Source organism: Sorex araneus, chromosome 4 (genome assembly GCF_027595985.1).
Source record: "Sorex araneus isolate mSorAra2 chromosome 4, mSorAra2.pri, whole genome shotgun sequence".
Lineage (NCBI taxonomy): Eukaryota > Metazoa > Chordata > Mammalia > Eulipotyphla > Soricidae > Sorex > Sorex araneus.
Window position 1 is genome coordinate 169754899 of NC_073305.1, and position 20114 is coordinate 169775012.

Consider the following 20114-nt stretch of genomic DNA (forward strand, 5'->3'; position numbering starts at 1 on the left):
TTATCTACTTTCGGCATGCATCTCCCATCCCAACTGGTTCCTCCAGCCATCATTTTCTTAGTGATCCCTTTTCTATTCCAGCTGCCTTCTCCCCTCCGCTCATGAAGCAGTCTTCCAGCTATGGGGCAATCCCCCTGGCCCTTGTATCTACTGTCCTTGGGTGTCAGCCTCATGTGGTGTTATTTTACACTCCACAAATGAGTGCAGTCCCTCTATGTCTGTCCCTCTACGAGACTATCTTTAGTCCAGTGTATGTTGTCAGCTCCTCCGTCAACAATTATCTGTCCATTAATATGGGGTTTTGGTGTTCCATTCTTGAATGATGATTTCTAGACAAGTTACAAGAGGGCACAGGTAGACAGGATAGGATACAAATAAAAATTTCAAATATTATCTAGTAGTAGAAAAATTTGATGTTAGAGAGGGTGAAAGTGTTTTCTCAATTTTTTTAATAATTTTTATTAAAGAGCCATAATTTACAAAGTTACTGATAGCTGAGTTTTAGGCATATAATTATTTTATTATTTGTTTTCCCCATCTCTTTTTTTTTGAAGTAAATAGATTTTATTTGGAGGTTTCTGAGGGAAGGAGGAAGGGATAAGTGGGAGAGAGAATAGTGAAAATAACGCACTCAAGAGAGAACGTGGGCTTCTCCAAGGGTGGAGGAAGCCCCTGCACAGAACCGAGCTTTAGACACAAAAGTATGAAAGCATGAAAGTACACATCTCAAGAGGGGAGATGCGGGTGACACATGTGCTCGGCCCTGTGGGCACAAGCAGCACATGGGCTCAGGCAGCATATGCGCCAGCTTCCCCATCTCTTTTTAAAAGAAATCAAACTACTAGTAAACTCCTACTTCCTGACCCACCAATTACGTTACCTTAAAACTTATTCATTTTTCTAAGACTTTTAAATTCTTGACTGTGTATTCTCCCTAATGCTATACAATTGTGGAAAATCGGTATTTTTTAAAAATAACATTGAGTTAGGTCTGTCAACTGAACTTCATCAAATAAATCCTTATTTAAAAAATATGCATATAAAATACAGCTACATTCAAAACTTTGTATGCCTAACTTTAACTGACTTCTCTTTCGCGGGGGCACTGTGCAGAGGAAGAATGTCTGGTGTACAAAGTGAAGTTGATCTATTGAAATGTGACAGGCAGTGATCCCGCTTCTTGGTTAGTCTTAGTTTGTTTCTTCGTGTATGAATCTTTAAACTCTCTAGCTTGTTTTTGACAAGAAACAAATAGTGGGCTACGGCCTTAAATTGGCTCTTGTTTTGCAATCCAAGGTATATCTTGCCGCAAGCGCCCTATGCTTATCTAATAATGAGGGTGGACAAGAATAATGCTGCTGCAGATTGCAATGTTCAAGGCATTCATTAAAGTTAATAATCAGAGCTCTTGCATAGAAGCTTTATGCCCAACGTTGATCGGCCCTTTATTGTGTGGAGTTTGCTTGTATTCAGGCAGCAAAGCGCTCACCACAAAGGCCATCAGGTAGGTTTCCATGGTAGCAGTCCTTCTTTTGTTATCCCCATTTATAAAAGACAGTATCCAAATACCCACCATGTCACCGCTTAATGAAAAGAAATAGAATATTGGTATTGCCACATAGTCAGGGGCCGCACATTGAGTCCAGCACTGGGAGAGAAAGAGCACGCATGCTGTCTACTCTACTTTCTTTTAAGCAGCCATCCACTAATAAGACTTGGTTTTCCCATTGATCCTCTTACTTGATGTCCTACTAATGACCTTCAGTCATCTCATGTTATTGTTCTAGGGACAAATAGAATTATATGATGAATGGAATAGTTTCATCCGTGCCAAATCTTGCAACAGACAAATTTGTTCGGGTGCACGAGTCAGAGTGTGATGTAAAACTCCAGTAGAAAGTAACCAAGCTGTTAAGAAAAGGAACCAACCTGTTAAGATCGGAGGATAGTCTTGGGAAATGAAAATAGTTTTGTATTTTTGTGGCGTTCTTATGTGTGTTCATTTTCCCCAGTAACTCAGCACCTGAATTTCCTCATTGTCTTTGCTGTCTCAAATATGTGTGTTCTAGTGTCACTTTTCTTTACTTGGATTATTTGAGCCCATCGCAGCATAGGAACTTTTTGTTTTTTGTTCAGCCTGTCGTATTCTGACAGAGATCAACAGAGAAGTGACTGGGTACTCAGCCATTCAAATAAAGAAAAGCAATTACTAGGGTTTAACATTGTTCTTTTCATTCCTACGAAAACATTCATTTACTCAGGGGAGAGCAAAAATCTGCAACTTTTAATTTAATTTACTTTTCTCCTTCCCACAGGCTAAAATGTTTATGAACTGCTAGGATTTTTTTTTTTTAGGGCTTTAATCTTAGGTACTTTGAAGACTTCCATAGGGCATTGTACACAAGATTTCCTTGTCTTTTTCATCTTCATTATAAATAGCCTAAAGTGAAAGTAACACACAGGGAGGGGTGAAACATTTCTGTCACATGTTCATTATATTTTAAAGATACTTACAAAAAATGTTAGTGAAATAAACAAAGGAGATTAGGCAGGAATTTGAACAGTGATGCAACAGAAATGGAAATGACCCAAGACAAGATGGGAGAAATTTACACTGACTCAACAGTTAAAGGTTTCCAAGTTGAAGCTGTTAGAAAGCATTCATTCATTTTCAGGCAGAGGGTAAGACATGGGGAATGTGTGCTTATCCAGTGGATATGTAAAACGAGACCAGGGTAAGAGAAGAACTCGAAGTCAGTAGAACTAGAAGCTTAAGGGACTTGCTGAGCAAAAAGAGGTTGTGCCATGGAAAGCATGAGCAGGAAGGAACGGGGTGTTGAGAGAAAGAGCTGGTGTGATACAATTCTAATCTGGTTCCAGAAGCCTAGTAGTGATGAACTAGACCACTTCAAAGGGGAAGGAGTTCTTAAATTATTTCCCGATTGTTTTTCCATTTAATAAATTATCAAAATCAGCAGTTAGCTTCTATTTAATGGATGCAAGTTTAGACCACACTTTGAACACTATCACCAGTGTTTAAAGTGAAAATATGTTTTCTTTCTTTATTTCTTGCTTGCTTGCTTGCTTTCTCTCTCTTTCTCTTTCTTTCCTTTCTGCTTGCTTGTTTGCTTTCTTTCTTTCTTTCTCTCTTTCTTTCTTTCTTTCTTTCTTTCTTTCTTTTTATTTCTTTCTTTCTTCCTTTCTTTCTGTATTTCTTTCTTTCTGTGTTTCTTTCTTTCTTTCTGTGTTTCTTTCTTTCTGTATTTCTTTCTCTCCTTCCTTCCTCCCATCTTTCTTTCTTTTTCTCTCCTTTTTTCTTTCCTTCTTTCTTTCCCCCTCTTTTCTTTCCTTCTTTCCTTCTGCCCTTCTTTCTTTCTTTCTTTCTTTCTTTCTTTCTTTCTTTCTTTCTTCTTTCTGTATTTCTTTCTGTATTTCTTTCTTTCTGTATTTTATGCATTTCTTTCTGTATTTCTTTCTTTCTGTATTTTATGCATTTCTTTCTGTATTTCTTTCTGTATTTCTTTCTCTCCTTCCTTCCTCCCATCTTTCTTTTCCTCTCTCCTTTTTTCTTTCCTTCTTTCTTTCCCCCTCTCTCTTTTCTTTCCTTCTTTCCCTCTTCCTTCCTTCCTTCTTTCTTTCCTTCCTTCCTTTCTTTCTTTCTTTCTTTCTTTCTTTCTTTCATTCTGTATTTCTGTATTTCTATATTTCTTTCTGTATTCCCTCCTTCCTTCCTTCCTTCCTTCCTTCCTTCCTTCCTTCCTTCCTTCCTTCCTTCCTTCCTTCCTTCCTTTCTTTCTCTCTCTCTCTCTTTCTTTCTTTCTTTCTTTCTTTCCTCCTTTCCTCCTTTCTCTTTTTGGTTTTGGGATCACACCTGGCTGTGTTCAGGGCTTATTCCTGGCTCTGTGCTTAGGGATCACTCTTAATGGTGTTGGGGGATCATATGGGATGCCAAGAATCTCATCCAGATCAGCTGTGTGCAAGCAAGAGCTTTACCCACTTCACTCACACTCTCCAGCTTCTCTTCTTTTTAATTTGAAACCATCTTCCTTGTAGATTTTTCTTCACTCCCTGATTTATTTGTGTCACAGATATATACATGTCTCTGTATATCAGCTATACTAGCTAACAGAGACTCAAAGATGAATGAGACCCATGGTGTAAGCTTAGGAAAATGCTTGTTTCTGGAAAGGGAAATTAAAAAAATAACCATTTCCACATATACTCAGAGAATTTCAATCAGAACCTTCTCAGAAGTGGAAAATGTTTCACCAGAGTCTTAAATATATGGAGGAAAGACAGTTACCAAAGTCTGGCCCTCTCTAGCTTTCTTGTCTCACAGCCCAGGGATAAAGACCTATTTAAAGACTGAGATTTCATCAGATAATTATAGAACACATTTACTCTCACACCTGTTGCCACATCAATAAGGCTGTAGTGTAGTATTGAATTATAACCGAAAGAGTTATAAGACAGACTTTATTTAAGATGACATTCTTAGGGAAACCCAAATGGAACATTAAGCGTCTGGCAACATTAACTATAACAAACATTAAACACAACTCAAGTCCTTCTCAAACTAACACACTAAATGCCAGTTTGCCTTAACTTCTTGTATAATAAATATGTCTGATTTTTTAAAGGCACAAAGCATAGTAATAGTAAAGAAAGGAAAATCTGAAGATCATCAGAAGTAGGTATGGCACAGATTTTGGAATTATTAAGCAAGAAATTATAAATGGCAATTATAAATACACTAAGGGCTCCCCTGGTAAAAGAAACGTGAAAAATTTTAGTGTTGTAAGAGAGTTAGAGTATTATAAAGAGTTAGAAACTAAGAAATTAAAGAGAAATGCTGTAAATCAAAACACAGACACAAAGAACACTTTTGAGGAATCCATTCATAGTTTGGACAAAGTAAGGACAGAGTCTCTGAGTTTAACAATGTAGCACTGTCGTCCAGTTCATCGATTTGCTTGAGTGGGCACCATTAATGTCTCCATTGTGAGACTTGTTACTGTTTGGGGCTTATTGAATACACCAGGGGTAGCTTGCCAGGCTCATCTGTGTGACAAGATACTCTCAGTAGCTTGCTGGACTCTTCAAAAGGGATAGAGGAATCGAACCCGGGTCGGCCTCATGCAAGGCAAATGCCCTACCCGCTGTGCTATCACTCCAGCTTAACAATATATCAGTAAAAATTTCTCATATTAAGAGGAGGAGGGAGAGGGAGAGAGAGAGAGAGAGAGAGAGAGAGAGAGAGAGAGAGAGAGAGAGAGAGGGAGAGAGAGAGAGAGAGGAGGAAAATGCTTGCCATAGAGCCATAGAGGCAGGCTGTGGGAGAGGAAGTGGTTGGAGGGAAACTAAGGCCATTCGTTTTTGGAAATGGACACTGGGACACTGGTAAAGGAAGGGGTATTGTATCATTGTATGAATGAAATCCAATCTTGAACAGCTTTGTAACTATGTATCTCATGGTGACTCAATTGAAAAAATAAAAACAAAGATCATTGAATAAAAAAAATTTCTCAAATTGAAAATCACAGAAAAAATAAAGAAAATTATAATAGATTATCTAAGAACTGTGAAACTTTGCAAACAAAATTGAAGTATCAGAAAATGGAGAATAAAACAGAATACTGAAAGCAATATCAATACTTTTATAAAATTTTGACAGACGCCAAAGCACAGATCTGAATGCAATAAGTTTAAATAATACCAATCAGTATAATTTTTAAATATATGCATATAATATTAACTTTACAGAAAACAAAAGACAAATCTTAAAAAATTCCACTGGGAAGGGGGTGAAAACATACTTATAGAAGAACAAGAATAAGACTTATAGCTTTCTTACCATCTTAAAATATTTCAGGCAACAAGAGATTAAAGGAAAATATTTACAGTGTTGAAACAAAGCAGATCAATCTAGAATTCAATATTCAAAAAGATTATTCTTAAAAAGCAAAAGAAAATGAAGTTTCCATAGGCAAACAGAAGCAAACACAACACATTTCCTAGATGAAATGTTCTTTACAGAGAAGGAAAATAATCGAGTCAGAAACTTGGATTTGTATAAAGAATGGGAGACCAAAAAGGAAATAAATAATAGCAAAACAATATATTTTATTTCCTTATGTTTAATTGGCCTAGTAAATAAATACTGTACAGAATTATAATGTATCAATGTACTGCATGGTTACACTATGTGGATAAATGAAAGACAACAGAGTTTTAAAATGATGGAAAAGAGGGACTATAAATGCTTTGTGCTTAGATACTTGACATGATTCTGAGTCAGTATTTGATCGTCCCTTGGATTGAGTGCAGATGTATACTGCAACTGTAGGGATGCACTGGAAAAAATTACAATAACTAGTATAGCTGATCACCTTAAAAAAGAAGAAAATAAAAAGCAGAACTGAGAAAAAAGAAAGAGTGTATTAAATAAAGAACAGTTACAGTGTAGTTGTTAATACAACTATACTATAATTACTTTAAATATGAATGGTCTAAAACCACCAATTTGAAGACACATATTATCATAGTTGATATAGTAACATAACCAATATGCATTACCTGCAGGAAACACACTTTTAAAATGAAGGCATTTTAAAAGTAAAGGAGTACAGAAAGATAAAACATGGTAACACTAATCAAAATAAAGCTAGCATTGGTATATTTATTTCAATAAAAGCTTACATCAGAACAAAGTTTTCAGAAATAAAGAGAAGCATTATATAATGATAAAGGGATTAAGTATCAAAGAAGACATACAATATTTAAATATTCAGGGTTTTGTTTTTTTGTTTGAGGGCCACATCTGACAGTGCTCAGGGCTTATTCCTGGCTTTGCACTCAGTACTCACTCCAGTAGGCTCAGGGAACCATATAGGATGCTGAGGACTGGACCCAGGCCGACCATATACAAGGCAAATGCCCTATTTGCTGTACTATTTCTCCAGTGCTCAAACTTTAGTTTTGTTTCTAACAGAATATCAAATTTTGTAAGACAGAAGCTAGTTCAACTGGAAGAAAACATAAGAAAATCACACTATCATAGTAGGACACTTTATCCAACTGTATAACAACTCTCAGTAATTTATAGGTCACACAGGTGATGCTAAAAAAAACAGCAAGGATATAATTAACCTAAAAGGCAGAATCATTAGAGTGTATCTCATTGAAAAATATAGACTACGTTATTCAACACGAGCAGAGTACACATCATATTCAAATGTGTATGGGGCATTCCCCATGCTAGATCATATTCTGGGTCATAAAACACATCTTATCCCATATTCCTGGACTAAAATAATCAACACTCAGAGTGGATTATATCATAATTCTATCCAAAGCATCACAAAGATTCAGTAAAATTCTTATTAAAATTCCAACAGCATTTTTTCATGAGAAAACAACAAACACTGCTCAAATGTGTATGGAATCATAAAACTCCCCGATGAAAGAGGGGAGGCAACTTCAAACTATGCTATAAAGCTATGTTAATTAAAACAGAGTGGTGCTGAAATAAAGACAGACTCTCAGGACAATGGAATAAAATTGATAATCTAAAATACACTGTTAGATATACAGACAGTCATTTGTGATAAAAGTGACAAGTTATGACTAGTTATGATAATTAATTTATTATTATTCATTTGTGGATGAATTCACTTGTAAAAACAAATGAAACTGGACCATTATCTTAGATCATACACAGAAATTAATCATAAATTGATTAAGTGTCTTAATATTAAACCAGAATCCACGAAGTATCTGATTAAAACATAAGCAAAGCTGCAAAGCATATGGTCCCACAGGTGTTTTTAATGTATTCATTCCATTGGCAAAGATAACAAAAGCAGAGGGGCTAGAGAGATAGTACAGTGGGTAGGGCACGTGCCTTACACACAACCAAGCCAGGTTTGATCCCTAGCACCACCTGGTTCCCCAAGCACGGCCAGGAGTGATACCTGAGCACAGGGCCAGAAGTAAGCCCCAGAGCACTGCAATGTGTGGAAAAACACCCCCCCAAAAAACAAAGAAGCAGAAATAAATAATTGGGGCTATATGAAATTAAAATTTCTCTACAGCAACATATACTAAGCTAAAAATAAAATACAATATATCCTACTAAATGAGAGAAAATATAACATTTGATAAGTTTGATAAAAGGACTTATATCCAAGATACATAAAGCACTTTCTTTTTTTTTTTTTTTTTTTTTTTTTTTTTTTTTTTGCTTTTTGGGTCACACCCAGCGATGCTCAGGCGTTACTCCTGGCTTTGCACTCAGGAATTACTCCTGGCGGTGCTTGGGGGACCATATGGGATGCCGGGGATCGAACCCGGGTCGGCCGCGTGCAAGGCAAACGCCCTACCCGCTGTGCTATCGCTCCGGCCCCAGCACTTTCATAAAGGTCAGCAACAATAACAACAAAAGATTCTTATCGGAAAACTAGGGAGAGTGTGGGATGGGGGAGGGGTTTTGACTGCCATGATAAACTGTGTTCTTCAAGAAAAGAGGCATCCAAGTACTTCCTTTGCCTTGCTCAAATCCTTCTCCTCCTCTCCCCTACTGTCTGCCACATACAGATGAAGTAGAAATATAGGTGTCTATAAGCCTGGAAGAAGTTTCTTAGCAGGAACTAATACCACTGATATCTTCATCTTGGATTTATAGTATCTCAAACTGGGAGAAATAAATGTCAGTTGTTCATACAATAGATTAAAAATAGGTAGAGGATATGAACTTGAGCTTGCTTAAAGAAGATATGTGTACAGCCACTAGATATATGAAAAATTATTCCCATTGCTTATTATAAGGTAAATTCAAATCAAAACAATGAAATACTACCTCACACCAGTGAGGATGGCTTGTATAAAACAAAGAGGGAGGAAATGTAGTACCGGTGGGTTTGTGGTCATAAAGGAACTTTAACCCTTGCTATAAAGGAACTCCCTTGGAACTTTCTGGTTTAATCTATTTTAGCCTGGTTCAATCTGTGCAAAGCAGTTTGGAGACTTCTCAAACTTTGACAGTAGAACTCCTATATGATCCAACAGTTCCTAACTTTGACATATCTCCCAAAGCATGAAGCATTCATTTCAAAAACAATGTGCATATTATGTTCATTAGAACACTTTTTACAATATGTAACATAGAAACAACCCAAATGTGATGCTTGGGCAGTCTCGGGCCGGGGCTGGTACCGGCTCGCGCTCTGCCGAGATTCAACCTGGGTGGCCATGCATGGCCACTTTGCTGCTGAACGACCAAGATCCAGAGGCCAGCTACATTATTTCTGGTCCCAGCAAGTGCTTGCAGCCATGTCTCTAGACTGTGAACTAAGCCTTTGCTCCATGCTGCCCCAGAAAGGGAAATGATGCAATTTCCAACATAAATCTCCCTGGACTTAATTACTAAAATATAGAAATCCTAAACCGCGCGGCCGCTACCGCGGCCATGCGACTTCACATCTCTTCATTTTCATCAGTGGAAAACTAATTATCAAATGCTTCCTTGTCAGTAGGCCGTATTTTTGGGGGGTAAATTCCAACAACAATAGTGAGTTCTGTGTTGAAACTCCAACAACAATGGTGAGTTTTGTGTTGAAATATGGAATGTAATCAAGGTAAAGAGAAAATGAAGTGAAATTTATCAGTTATGCAGGCGGGAGTGGGGAGGTTGGGGGGTGGAGGGTAGGAGGTATACTGGGGTTATTTTGGTGGTGGAATATGGGCATTGGTGAAAGGATGAGTGTTTGAGCATTGTATAACTGAGACATAAGCCTGAGAACTTTGTAACTTTCCACATGGTGATTCAATAAAATAAATTTAAAAAAAAAAGATACAACCCAAATGTCCAACAGTAGATGAACTAATAAAAATGTTTGGGACCAGATAAATAATACAGTGGGTAAGGTACTTACCTCTTGAGCAACTGATTCAAGTACCCCAAGCATAGGCTATGAGTAATCCCTGAGCACTTCCAGGAGTGACTTAAAAAAAAAAAGTGATATAAAATAAGAGACCTTGGAGATAGGTCAAAGAGCGGTAACAGTTCATGCTTTGCATATGGGAGATTCAGGTTCAGTCCCCAGTACCTGAGTCTCCTGAGCACAACCAGGAGTCATACCCAAGCACTGAGCCAGGTGTACCCCCCTGAGAACTGCAAAGTGTGACACTAAAACAAATTGTGGCATAGATATTCACACTGGGAGAATGCTTGTCTGTGTGTGCGTGTGTGTGCACACGCACACACATATACATTTGTATATACATGTTTATATACTTATATATATATTTTAAGATTAAATATTTTCTTTTGGTAGGGGGGGGTCCTGTTAAGTAAAATTAGTCAGAGAGAGGAAATACACCTGAAAAGCTCATTCATATGTTAATTTTTAAAGCAAAGGAATGATACCAGTATCAATGATACTTTGGACTTTGAATCCAAAACTGAGTTTGCCAAGCGAATTAGTGGGTAGGGCGTTGGCCTTTCACACGGCCGACCTGTGTTAGATTCCTCTGCCCCTCTTGGAAAGCCCAACAAGCTACCAAGAGTATCGCGCCAGCACAACAGAGCCTGGCAAGCTATTCGTGTCGTATTGGATATGCCAAAAACAGTAACAATAAGTCTCATAATGAGAGATGTTACTGGTGCCCAAGCAAACAAATCGATGAGCAACGGGATGACAGTGACATTGACAGTGACAGATGGAGAGGTGGGTCTGCTGTTCGTGGAGGGGCAATAATTTTCTACACCGGAAGCATGAACACAAATGCTATTGTAATCATGTTTCCTCAACAACAATTAAAAATCAATTTTAAAGAATAGAAAGCTTTTATTTGTTCTAATAATAACAATTAAACATAACTATAAAATCCTAAAATATTTATAAATTGCATCACTTTTATCACTTGTCATCTCATTGATCTTTGACTTGCTCGATGTATGACAGTAATGTCTCCATTCATCCCTGTCGCGTGCTAGTGTAGCCCAAGAGTATCTGCTTGCTCCAGGAACAAGAAGAGCCTCAAACCATTCGTTCAGGGTTTTGATGAAGAAGTATGACCATCTCATAGGTGGGCGGCCACACGATCTTTTGACGTCCCAGGGAATCCAGTCAGTAACAGCTCTAGTCCTGCGGTCATCTCTAAATCGCATTATGTGTCCGGCCCATCTGATTTTCAACGTCTTGATAAAAGAGACAGCATCCCTGATTCTTGACCAGCGACAGAAGTCAGAAATCTGATTCCTTCTCTCACTTGAGTAAAACATGATATTCCAAACAGCTCTTTCAATACCTCTTTGGGATACCCGAATAGTGTTCTCTTCCTGTTTTCGTAGGGCCCAGGTCTCTGAGGCATAAGTTAGTGCAGGAAGAACGGTGGAGTCGAAAAGATGTGCCTGGAGCCAAAGGTTCTTCATCCTCTTAACCACTTCTTCAATGCTCTTGAAGGCATTCCATGCTGCTCTCTTGCTCCTGTACAGTTCTGGCACCAAGTTGTTCCTCATGTTGAGTTCTCGACCCAGGTACACATAGCTGCTGCATTCAGAGATGTTCATTCTGTTGACAGCAAATGGAGTGTCAGGGACTAGTTCGTTTTTCATGAACATTGTCTTGGTGAGATTCAGATGCAGCCCGACCTTTCCACACTCGTGGTTGAAGTCGGCCAGCATTTGTGTCGCTTGGCTAATATTTGGTGTTATTAGAACAATGTCATCAGCAAAGCAGAGGTGGTATAGTTGCCGACTGTCTATCTTCACTCCCATTCCTGAAATGGGAATTTCAGTCATCACATGATGTTCTCGAGGGTGGCACTGAAGAGTTTTGGTGAAATGGTATCACCCTGCTGAACCCCTCTCTTTATATCTATGAACACTTCCTTGTAAAATGGTGAGATCCTGGTGGTGAATCTGTAATACAGCTCACAGAGGATTTGATGTACTGAGTTTAAATGCCCTATGGCTTTGGTGACTGCTTCAGTCTCAACAGAATCGAAGGCCTTCTTAAATCAATTAATGTTAGACAGAGCAGCATCTTAAAAACTCACGAAACTTCAATGAACTTTGTCATTGTGTGGATATGGTTGATCGTGCTAAATCCCTTTTGATACCTGGCTTGCACACATGGTTGTCCTTCGTCTAGTGTTCTGCCTGTTCTACTCAGGATGACTTGAGTGAACAACTTGTAGACAATGGGTAATAGGCATATTGGGCGATAGTTGCCAATGTTGGGAATGTCTCCCTTCTTGTATAACAGAATAGTCCTGCTGGTTTTCCATTGGGATAGAACCTTGCATTCAGACAGGTAGCATGTGAAGAGCCAAGCCAGTGTATTGATGGGTACTGACAGCAGATTCTTCAGGTGTTCGGGTCTGACCTTGTCTTGACCAGGGTGCTATATGCATCTTTACCGATGAAATGGCGAGTCAGATTTCAGAAGGGAGGACATTGGGAATGACATATCCAGCCTGAGGAATTTGGTATGTGGGCAGGTAGACATGGCTGTTGAAGAGATCCGAGTAGAAGTCATGAATAATCCTCTCCATTGCCTTTCTGTAAGATGTGATAGATCCATCAGGATGTCAGAGGGCTGTCATCTTGGTCTCGTAGTTGGTGAAGGACAGGCGAGCATTGTGAATTCTTTTCCCAGATTCTATGGCATCGGTCAACACTGCTGCTCTTCTCTCTTTGAGGTCTTCCTTTATTGCCTCTCTGCACAGATTTGTGAGCTCAGATATTAGCTTGTGATTGCCTGAGGCTCCCACCAAACCACGTTGGTGAATTAGCTCAAGAGTTTCCAACGACAGGCATCTTTTTCGGCTTTCCCACTCTCGACATTCCTTGCGCAGTCATGGAGGTGCTGAACCAGTCCATCATATTCCTCATTCATGTTGTCAGCGACTGCATCATCCCACATAGCCGCAATAGTCCCAAAGAGCTCCCAGTTGGTGGTCATTCTGGGAGTTCTCTTTTTAAACTTAAACTTTTCAGTCCTTCTACCTGCTCTGTGAAGTAGAATTTTGCACGAAGGAGATGAAGGTCCGATCCCATTTGGAATTTTGGGACAACAGCAACATCAGTCAGGCAAAACTGTCAATTGAATAGGAAGTGGTCAGTTTTATTGTGGAACTGTCCACTGGGAGACTCCTATGTCCAGCGTTTAGGTTTGGCCTTCTGGAACTGTGATGAACTCAGACAGTCTCTCGCCCTGTTCGTTCCATTCTAGGCCATGGATCCCAATGTGGAGTTCTTCAGGCGACTTTCTCGGTCCTATCTTGGCATTGAAATCACTGACAATGATCTTGTAGAAGGTGTGGTCCTCTTTATAGTACTTCCCCAGCTCCATGTAGAATTTCTCAATTTCTTCTTCATTGTAGTTGGCTGTTGGTGCGCAAACGACGAAGATAGAAACTGCTAGCAGTGAGCCACATATATTCAAGTGTAATCATCCGATTCAGGTTGTTAGGCATTTGAATGAATCGTCATTCATGGTGAAGTTCATGTTGACAAGGACACCGACACCACTGACGCCTCTATTGTCACATGTTCCGAGGAACAGTTCTTTCCCATTGTCAAAAATGGCATAATGTGATTGATGCCTTCTCATCTCGGTCAAGTAAGATCATGTCCTATTTGACCTTATGTGCTTGCACCATCAGGTCCTCAATTGATGCTTCCGATGCCAGCGTACGTGTGTTGAAAGTACAGACAATCATTTTACTCCTTCTTCGTTTTGGCAGTCTAGTTCGTCCCTGAGAGTTTATCAACCTCTCCTTGCTCATCCTTCTTAACGCTGCTGTATTGGGGGTTCTTTCAGTGTCAGGGTAATGAGGCCCATTGTTGTTACTGCTTTTGACTTATGGAATACACCACAGGTAGCTGGCCAGACTCTGCCATGCAGGCAGCATACTCTCAGTAGCTTGCTGGGCATTCTGAGAGGGATGGAAGCTTTTAGGTTAGCCTCTAATAGCCTTTACAGGTGTTCCCATGGTTTACACCATATTTAAACCTCATCAAATATGTTGCGGTAATTATGGAAAATGCTTATTAAGTGTCTTATGGGCCACGTGGTCTAGAAAGCATCCTGGAGCATGATAGTGGCTGGGTAGTGGAGGTAGTGGAGGTCAACCTATATGGTATTTATTTGGAGCCAGTAGGGTGGGGTCATCTGGGTGTGATCCCTGGTGCACCGGAGATTTGGGGAAGCAGGCAGAGGATCTCTGTTTCCGGGTCCCATTGAGCCTGGAGTCCAAGGTCACAAAGTTCTGCTTTACCTGATTCTGTGGGACTTCATACATGCGTGAGGCTCTCGGCCCCAGTGTCCGGAAAGCAGCCTGGAGCTTTATTTATAAATTTATGAATTTATTTAGAAATTTATTTATAAATTAAATAACATGAATTATGCACATTTGTTTTATTTTTTTAACTTACTTTTAGTAAAGGAAAACAGTTTTTATTGAAAAATTTAGAGATGAGAGGGAAGAGATAGAGAGAGATACATGTTCAAGAGATAATGGGGCTTCTCCAAAGAGGAAAAATGCCAATTAAATAAAAATATGTGCCCAGAGAAATTAAAATATTTTTAACCTAAAGTAACAGTACAACTTATCAAATTTGGTAGAGTTCAGAAAAATTATGACTTAGAAGTACGTCTAGGTTCAAATGAACATATTAAAAAGGGAAAAGATCTAAAGTCTAGTGATCCAAAGGAACTAAATAATCCATTTTCCTTTTATGATATTATAGAAACAAAAGCAATTTAAGCCAAAACCAAGTAGAAGGAAAAAAATAATAAAATTAGAGTGGAAATTAATGAGATTGAAAGCTGGACATCAACAAAATTGTAAGCTAATTCTCTGAAAAGATCATTAAAATTGATTAAGCTCTAGCCAGACTAATGGAAAAAAAAACTTACAAATTACTTATTTTAGAAAATCAAAGCAGAGTCTTACCACTGATCCTATGGACACTAAATGAATAATTACGGAGTATTATGAACACTTTGTCTATAAATGATCAATTCCCAGAAAGAAATTCTACCGAAGCTCACCCAAGGAAAAATAGATAATCTGAATAGGCCTAATCTGGTAAGAATTGAGTCACTTATTAACAACCTAAAACAGAAAGCACTAGGCTAAGATGGTTTCACTGGTGAATTCCACCAAACCTATAAGGAAGAAAGGATACCGGCTTTCCACAATCTCGTTCAGAAAAGAGAAGCAGAGAGAATGTCTCCTACTTAGTTTAAGACAGTGAGCATCACCCCGATTACAAAAGTAAAGGATGAATTTACAAGAAAGAAAACCTTGCAGACATATCTGAATATAGATGCAAATGTCATCAAAAATTATCAGCAAATCCAACCCAGAAAAACTGAATGAAGCCCAACATCCAGTTCTGATTTTTAAAAAAATTAACAAATAGAAACTTTGTCAGAAAGGCATCAATTTTATTTAGTTATTTAGTTAGTTCATAAAGGTCTTTATAGATATAAAAAAGGCCTATAATAAGGATGGGTGCACCCTCATGTGATCATGATGGAGACAGAGATGGAGAGGGGAGAAAGAAAAGCATCAATTTTAGACCTGTAACCAGTATTGGATACAGAGAACTGGCCTACTCTTCTCAAGGTCTTGGTTTCAATTCTAGCATCAGATGACTCAGAACACTGTCAGGTTGGAGCCCATAAATATAACAAATTGGAACTTAGGAGATAGCTCAATGAAGGCTGTGTACCTGGAATGCTGATCTACCCCAGCACAGCTGGTCCCAAATAGCATCAAGTTACCAAACCTGGGCATTGAACTGCCTGGCAAGGTTGGCCAAGTTTTGCTGGGAGTGAACTCTGGATCCCCTGAACACAGCTTGGGAGCCTCACTCCACCTCACAATAAGAAATAAATAAATAACCTATAACTAGCATCATTCTTAATGATGAAGACCGAATGCTTTCCTTTAAGAATGAGGACAAAGCAAGGATTTTGTCTCTCAGCATTATTATTCAGCATCAAATAGGAAGTTGTAGCTAGAGCAATAGAACAAGAAAAGTGTGTGAATGATATAAACAGTTTGCACAAAAAGGATAAATTGCTTTTCTAATGGATCCTATATTATTTATGTAGTCAATACCAAAGAATTAACAAGAGAAATCTGGAACTAATCGCAGGATCCAATGTTAGAATGTAAAAATTCACCTATATTCTATATACTAACAGTTGAACAATTGGAACAATAGATCCAAAAAATGAAATGCTTAGACAAAGTCCAATAAAATATATCAGAACTTGTTTGTTTTGGAGCCACAACCAGCAGCACTCAGGGCTGACTCCTGGCTCTGGCTCAGAGATCATTGATGCTGGGGCTCAAGGGAACATACGTGGTTCTGGGTATTGAATCCAGGTCTGCTACATGCAAGGCAAGCAACCTACCTGGGCCACTCTTTTCAGCCCTGCAAAAATATTCCAAATATTTGATAAAAGAAATAAAATGTAAACAAATAGAGAAAGGTTTTACTTTTACGTACATGGCTGGGAAAACAATGTTGCCACGGTGTCAATTCTTGCCAGTTTTATTGATTTAGTATAAATCCAGTCAAAATCCCAGCAAGTTATTTTACAGATACCGAAGCTCTAAAACAAGCCAACACAGAATTGTTGATGCATTGGCAAAGAACATAGATATCAATGGAACAGACTAGAGAGTCCAGAAGTAGATCTGTTCACACAGATCTAACAGATACTTGACAGAGAATCATAGGCTATTGTGGAAAAATGACATCTGGCCAACAAAGAACTCTAAAATGATCAGAAGTTCTTATTAAAATCAAACTGAATCTAGAGACAAATCTTAGACCTCTGATTAAAAACTAGTGCATGGCAGACCTAATTAGTAAGACTCAATACTATAAAATGTCCAAAGGAAATGTAAAGAATTTGGTTTGTGAAGTCTTTAGATACAACACCAATAGTATGAAGGGAGAATTCTCAGAATAACTCATATCTCACTGCATCACCATTGTCATGGCCTCATCATCACTTTCTTACCAAAAGAAGAGAGAGAAATCTGTAAAGATTATACAGTGAAATGCAATAGTAATCTGAGTCACAATGCTTAGATAATCATAATAAAGAAAGTGCTGAAAATTGCTTTAGCCTTCCCCCAAACTATGACTTGAATCTGTTTGGTAGACTTTTAAAAGGGAATACAGAGGGGACAGATGATAATAGCTTTGACATATATTTTGTATTAGGAAGTGGAGGATGCTATGTAAAGCTGATAAAGCACACTCCCAGAAACGCTATTTGGCTATAAGGAAATATAAGTACAGAGCTGGAGAAGTAGCTGTCAAAGCATATGTTAGAGGCCTGGGTTCCATACCCTGGACCATATGGTCTCTTAAGCAACACTGGGAGGGACCTCAAAGCTCCAAGCCAGGAGTAGTCCCTGAGCATCACTGAATGTGACCCGAAAAACAAAAAATAATAATTTGTAAAAATAACATAAAAACTAAAGGAAGCTGCTGAAATGGATGAATTTGACTTCCTCTGAGGAATTGAAAAGGGAAAGGGAAAGAAAATAAAGTTTGCAATTGGATGAAGTAGGAAATTTTTGTTTCATAAAAGTTCTCAAAAAACTTGATGGATTGTTTCTAATAAAATCACAACGAAGTTTAGAATGAACACTTCAGGGCACTTGAAAACAATAGACCCAGCCCCCTCTTCCTTTGCACTCATGAAGGCAGAGTCCTGTGGTGTTATCCTGTGTCTGTGTTACTGACAGGTTGGGAACCTTTTCTCACATCTATTCACACACTGCTCTCGATACATGTCTGACACATTCAAGGTATCAAGACATTTGGGGAAAATAAAATCTCCAGCAATTGTAAAAGCAGCCCACAGAGAACAGGGGTGACAAAAATGATACATAGATGGCCCAACTACCATTTTACATGGAGCACAAAAAAGACTTCTCTGGAAAATTTTCTGTGTGTTAAAGAAGCTTGGGCATATTGATGTAGAGGTCACAGGCTTGAGGCGATTAATCGTGGCAGGGATCATGAGAAGGTTAGTCTTGAGACAAAGTCTCTTGATAGCAAGAAAAGCACAAAATGTGCTAGAGAGACACTGGAGATCATTTCTGCAAAATAGGGGAAATTAGGCTTTTCTGTTGTGGGAGTTTGGATGTCGCGTCTCTCCTTGCAGTGCTAGCCATCTCTCAAAGCACGGGTTTCTCACCACTGCAGCCAACGCTCTGATTAGCTTGGCCAGAGTCATCACTCGCTGACCACACTCCCTACCTCTCTCCAGCAAAAAACACATGTTGCCTGGGATGGTCAATGTGTCAGCTTGATGTTTGGCACCTAGGTGCTTTGAGAAGGTCCAAAGTATTCAAGTTAAGCAAAACCAGTTGTGGCTTTTATTAACGGAAATTTGAGTTGAGTTTTCTCCAGGGAAACATCACCCCCAGACCAGGTAGGCTGTGGTGAGTGGACTCCAAGGAAGCAGTCATGTGAAACCAGTTTAGATGGACGCCAGAACATGTGTTAGAGGAAAATAATCTGAAGTCGATTGTTGGCTTGATTTGTGGATAAATGATGCTGATATTTGTGATTTAGAATCAGGAAGAAAACACATTCCCTCATTACCTCATTATAAAGATTCATTCTGGCATGTGCAATTTGTCTTTCTCCCCAGGGAAGGGCGGAGGGACTCAGAGCCTTGAAAACATCCTCCTGTGCTAGAAGTACAGAAAAATATTCCATATTCCTGCAGAAGAGGAAGAAATGGGAAAATCTGTTTCCTTTTTCCTTTTTTTTTTTAATTTGACAAAAGCATACTGAGATTTACATTATCCAGTTACTGCATTTCTGTGGTGAGGGTAGCATTCTCTCCACCCTCTACTAAAGGAGAAACTGAGGTTCGAGAAGTTAAATAATTATCAGGGTACCATGATTTCTGCATGGTTGGGCCATAAATTGATTCAAAGTCTAGAAAGTCCACTTATAAAGACAGCCATGGTTGTATCATTTGTGAATCCCAAATAAAATTACACATGGAGTACCTTGTTCAAAAATGTAGGATTTCAGTTTAGTGATATGAGAACATGAAAGCCAGCCTGGACTCTTCAGAGCATAAGGCTCATGTGATTTCACGGCATGCATACCCATAAGGCTGATCTGATGTATAGCTTCCAGGTTCTGTAAATTTGAACAAGTTCCAAAAACAAAATTCTAAAAGTCTTTCATGAATATGGAACGATGATTACCTTAAGAATATTAAATTCTCAATAAATGAATTTAATACTAATGGGTATAATGTCTAAAATCATTTCAGTGATTAGACAATATGCCCAGCTGCTTCAGATGGGATTCCTCTAGTTGGCATTTGCCCGTGAATTGATGCATTAATTCACCGGCACTACCAAACTCATCACCATGAAAAATTTTTTCAGGCCTTTCGTAGTTTTAGTACCTGTATTTATTCAGTGGAAACCTTGATGGATTCACCTCCTAATGATCTCGACAAGAGCATCCCTTTTGTGCTCAGAGGTCACTCTTGGCAACACTCGGGTGCCAGGAGCTGAGCCCAGGTCAGATGTATCTGAGGCCAGCATCCTACTCACCTCACACAAAGCTAGTGATAGCCAGTCTCTGTGCAATGCTCAGGTCCTCAGAACACCAAATAAAGAGGCTTTGAAGGGACCCTGAAATGAGATGGAAGATCTAAAGCGAGGACCAACTCTCATGTCAGCATTTGTGCTCAAGATCCAAACTGCCCACAGCGGTCCTTCAGCAGCATCTGACTGAAGGAAGATGCTGGCACATAAACCAAAGTGCAGCCTTTGTCATCCACCCTGATGCATATGCTCGTTGTCTGCCAAACTCCAATAGATGCCATGCACACATGTACAATGGGACTCTTTCTCAGAGAAAATGTTTAGTGCTTTATCCCTGCTTTCATTTTCCTCCCTTCAAAGGAAGTTGTAGAATTTGATCCCTCTGTGTGTGTGTGTGAGAGGGGGGGGAGAAGGAGAGATAGAAAGAGAAAGAGAGAGAGAGAGAGTTTAAGAGACTCACTCATGTTAAAAACTTAGCCAAAACTGAT

At 38.9% G+C, this 20114-nt stretch overlaps 1 protein-coding gene across 2 annotated transcripts in view; it reads left to right on the forward strand.

Moving 5' to 3' along the window:
• AIG1 (androgen induced 1) overlaps positions 1–20114 on the forward strand; it is a 287157-nt gene that overhangs the window by 243363 nt on the left and 23680 nt on the right. The gene's annotated exons all lie outside the window — the stretch shown is intronic.